This window comes from Limulus polyphemus, unplaced genomic scaffold (assembly GCF_000517525.1).
Source record: "Limulus polyphemus unplaced genomic scaffold, Limulus_polyphemus-2.1.2 Scaffold115, whole genome shotgun sequence".
NCBI classification, from domain to species: Eukaryota; Metazoa; Arthropoda; class Merostomata; order Xiphosura; family Limulidae; genus Limulus; species Limulus polyphemus.
In genome coordinates this window covers 545,296-549,800 of record NW_013665725.1, presented here as the reverse complement: position 1 = coordinate 549,800, position 4,505 = coordinate 545,296, and the positions used below count along the sequence as shown (strand labels likewise).

Genomic DNA, 4,505 nt, shown 5'->3' with positions numbered 1-4,505 from the left:
AGAATAATAAAATTCACAATACTGAACAATGCGCATTAGAATAATAAAATTCACAATACTGAACAATGCGCATTAGAATAATAAAATTCACAATACTGAACAATGCGCATTAGAATAATAAAATTCACAATACTGAACAATGCGCATTAGAATAATAAAATTCACAATACTGAACAATGCACATTAGGATAATAAAATTCACAATACTGAACAATGCACATTAGAATAATATAAGCTCACAATATTGAACAATGCACATTATTAGAAACTCAAGCTTCAAAAATAAGAGCCAGTATATTCGTGCATATAGAGATCAAGTCGTGTAGGGTGTCATTCAACGAATCAGTTCTTACACAAATATTACGATATGAAAACACTTGTATACGCAAGTTCTCATACGACTTTTGTTTTTAAAACTGATAAGTAGGTTTCAAATATCACCCTAACAACTGTTTCACAGCAGGTTGTCAGTGGGTAAATGTGTGACGCGAATCAGGCTGGGGTAAAGCGAGAGTTTCCTTATTAAATTTGTCGATTATCTTTATAATCTTAAGGTCAACGATGTGGTTGTTTTCTCGCCGAATTTAGACTCTTTGAGCCCCCCCCCATGCAGTTATTCGATGCTGGAGGTTCCTAGGGTGATTCAAAAATTAGGCCTCCTCTTTGGATCTCGGGGCTCCCTATCAATTGCATAGGTTGCAACGGTGCAGCGTAAATCATTTATATTGCAACCAAAAACGTATTTCATAAGACTTGTGTTGTCACTTGCCGCTTTCTCTTGTCTTCTTATTGTTATATACGTATATAATTAGTACGATATGACTGCACATCGTATGTTTATTTTCTGATTTCCCGTACAGTCAGTCACAGTTTTGACTCATTTTAATTTGCAATAAATTGTTACGGCCTGGCATGGCCTTGTGGTTAGGACACTCGACTCGCAATTTGAGGGTCGAGGGTTCGAATTCCACCATCGAACATGTTCGTTCTTTCCACCGTGAGAGCCTTATAGTGTGACAATCAATTCAACATTTCGTTGGTAAAAATGTAGCCCAAGCATTGGCAGTGGGTGGCGGCGTTAACTAGCTACCTTCCCTCTAGTCTATCACTTCTAAGTTAGGAACGGCTAGCGCAGTTAGCCATCAAGTAGCTTTGCGCGAAATTCAACAAACTAATTGTTAAGTCTCTACTTCTGCATATTACTGAGGAATCTGGACCCCTTCTAACTTGTTATTACAATGAACAAGTGATTGCGTATATATTTAATTTTTTCATTCCTAGACTCGAAATACCACGTTCACTCGTACACTTATCAAGTATTAAATACTTATAGAAAAATTGGGGTTTTCGTTAGTGATACACATTTCTGTAGAATCATAATCTAAATGTCGATTGTTTATGAAGTTCTACAAAGATAACGCTATACGGAGACATGACGTAAAGAAACAGACAACCAAGTTTGAAAGAACACCAGATTGTTTTGAAACCATGCATAGCACTGGCAAAATTTGAGGGGGTTAATGCTTTTTGGTGCAGATCGACAACATGCGTACCCATAAGGTGTACGAGATCAATAATCCTGCATGGTCTGCGAAATTGCAGCCCATTTCTGGGACAGAATCTGTGATATTAGGGAGTTCTGAGACATGGGGCCCGGCATAGCCTTGGAGTTACGCGCTTGACTCGCAATATGAGGGTCGCGGGTTCGAATCCCCATCACACCGAACATGCTCGCCCTTTCAGCCGTGGGAGCGTTATAATGTTACGGTCAATCCCTCTATTTATTGGTAAATAAGTAGCCCAAGAGTTGGCGGTGGGTAGTGATGACTAGCTGCCTTCCTTCTAGTCTTTTACTGCTGAATTAGGGACGGTTAGTATAGATAGCCCTCGTGTAGCTTTGCGCGAAATTCAAAAACAGACAAACAAACCGAGACATGGGTTTATCGAAACGCTTTTCTAGGGATCGGTAGAGGAAAGCTCACACGTGCTCAGGGGGGGTTCGTGACCGGTGATTGGTCAGTCCTTGGAAGAAACATGATGCTCTGACTTTCCACCCCACGGGTGTCTATTTACTTATGTCAAATCTCTGTATAGCGTTTCTGAATAAATCAGTGTCACATATCTCACAAAACGAAAGTACCACATCATTATCACCTTATGGAAAGACAGATTATTCTAAACCTAGAACCATAGGTGATTTGCAGCTTTTCTTAATTTCAGATACGTGACTGATTATGACGCTGTCAAAACACGAGAAGATTCAGTTAATCCTGCTGTTAATTCAAACTTGTTTCGAATTACAAGGACAACACGTGGAACACATTCTGAAAAATTCGTTGAACTGCTTGTGGTTCCAGACTTTTCGGATATCCTCTATAAATATGATAATGCTTATAGAATACTGAAGCAAAAAGGGATAAATTTAATGAATTAATGTGACTTCAACTCACCGTATACGATTTTGATACTCAAATTTGAATAGTTGTTTCATACCAAACACCTCAATGTTTGAGCAATATTCAGTTATAATTAAGCCTCGTCTTACTTATTATTTACGGAAAGGTGTCTGTCTGTATGTTAGAAGAAACAAAATAATAGTATTAGATTGTTAATATTTGAGATGACATTAATCGTTTAATGGCAAGGAAAGAACATAACTGATAGTTTAGAGTGAGCTTCTAGTATGAATTCTTAACAGCAATGTCTGGCAAAACACACGAAAACAGAGAATAAGCTATGATATGCTTTAGAATTTGTTTGTTTGTTTGTAGTTAAGCACAAAGTTACACAATAGGCTATTTGTGCTCTTCTCACCAAGGGTATTGAAACCCGGTTTCTTGCGTTGTAAGTCCGCAGACATACTGCTATACCACTATGGGGAACTCAGCACTCACACCAATCATTTCATTTTGATATATATATATATATATATATATATATAAAGGGCAAAAATCACAAAAATCTTAAAATAGTGAACTCTCTAAAAGAAAGTTGAATGTTTCGCTCGAGGTGTTTCTTTTCCTATATCAAAACTCTCGAATCGGAATTAGCTTTGCCGACTGTCATATGTTTTATTCTATTTGGTATAATTACCTATAATATAGCCACAAACGTCCACAGACATTTCTCCAGGGGGAGGTGGCAAAGTCTAAATCAAGAGTACATATAAAAGTATATATATTTAATGAAAAAAAGAAGAAAGAAACATGTTTCTCATTTTCCAAAGTGAAGTGGGGGTCAAAGTCTAAATCAAGCGTGTATATATATGTTTCACATTTTCCAGGGGGGGGGGGGCAAATACCCCTTGCGGGTGCCCACGAGTAGTGCGTCTTAATGTACGATGATATTAAACATATATGTACAATTCTATCATAATATTCAAGCATATATGTAGCAGTAACTTGTCAGTTGTCTTACTTTCATAATTTCCACACAGTTCGAAACATATCAGTTATACGTAGATGGATTGCAGTATTGCTAGCCCGCCGATGCTTAGTGGTTAGCATGCTGGGTTACGGGATACAAGGTCCAGGATTCGCGATACGTAGCTGCTGAACTCTCACTGAAGTTTCACCTTTGGGTACGTTATAAGGTTAACGGGTATTTCTGCTATTCGGACAAAGCCTTCATGGTAGCAAGTGTTACTTACTGTTTGTCTTCTCTTTGGCCAGCAGCTCAAATTTAGTAACGGTTATGCCTAAAACTTGGTTACTCTGATTTGGCCGATAAGTCCACGTGTCGGATAAAATACCTTTCATAATGAAAATTTACCATACTATGAAATACGTTCCGCTACCACTAGTAACGTGATGAGGGCAGGATCTCTTTAACAAAGAAATGGGGGACTTTTCAAACATCTTAAGGCAGGACCTTTAGTTTTGGGAGGGGGGCGTTAGGGGAGATTTTGATGGCTGTGGATTGCTTCTGGTGCACATAAAATAGAAAGCCACGAGAGGCAAACAGTTATTTTTATATTCTTATTCAGTAGGTTTTATAAACACTTTTAAGATCTAAAATTAAACAGCGAATTCTTGCGTAATAACACTTAATAGCATATCCCAGTTATTTTTTTACTGTCCCTGTGTCAGCGTAATAACACTTAATAGCATATCCCAGTTATTTTTTTACTGTCCCTGTGTGTCATTCATTTTAAAGTTGGAATTCTTTTTTCCTAACTCGTAGCAATCAAGGTGTGGAACCAGACGTGTGTTTCAGTAGTTGTGGAAAATGTTTTTATAACTGAGAAAAAGGGCGCTTTTGAGACATACGAGGGGGGAAAGCAGGGGATTGAGATCACCCAGCCACCCCTATGCACGTCACTGGCAACCACAGTAGTTGCACTCCATCATGTGTTTTTATGTATATTGGGATTACAGTTCGATATCAAGTTGCCGTCGTTATTAAATTTATATTCAGTTATAAGCTTATCTGTTGAACGTGTCATAAAAATAACTAACTGTGAGCCATACGAAATGCACCATTTCAGACGAATAATCATACGAAAT

General features: G+C 38.0%; 1 protein-coding gene across 1 annotated transcript in view; it reads left to right on the top strand.

The window, feature by feature from the left end:
- LOC106471806 (myophilin-like) overlaps positions 1 to 4,505 on the top strand; it is a 22,409-nt gene that overhangs the window by 9,706 nt on the left and 8,198 nt on the right. The gene's annotated exons all lie outside the window — the stretch shown is intronic.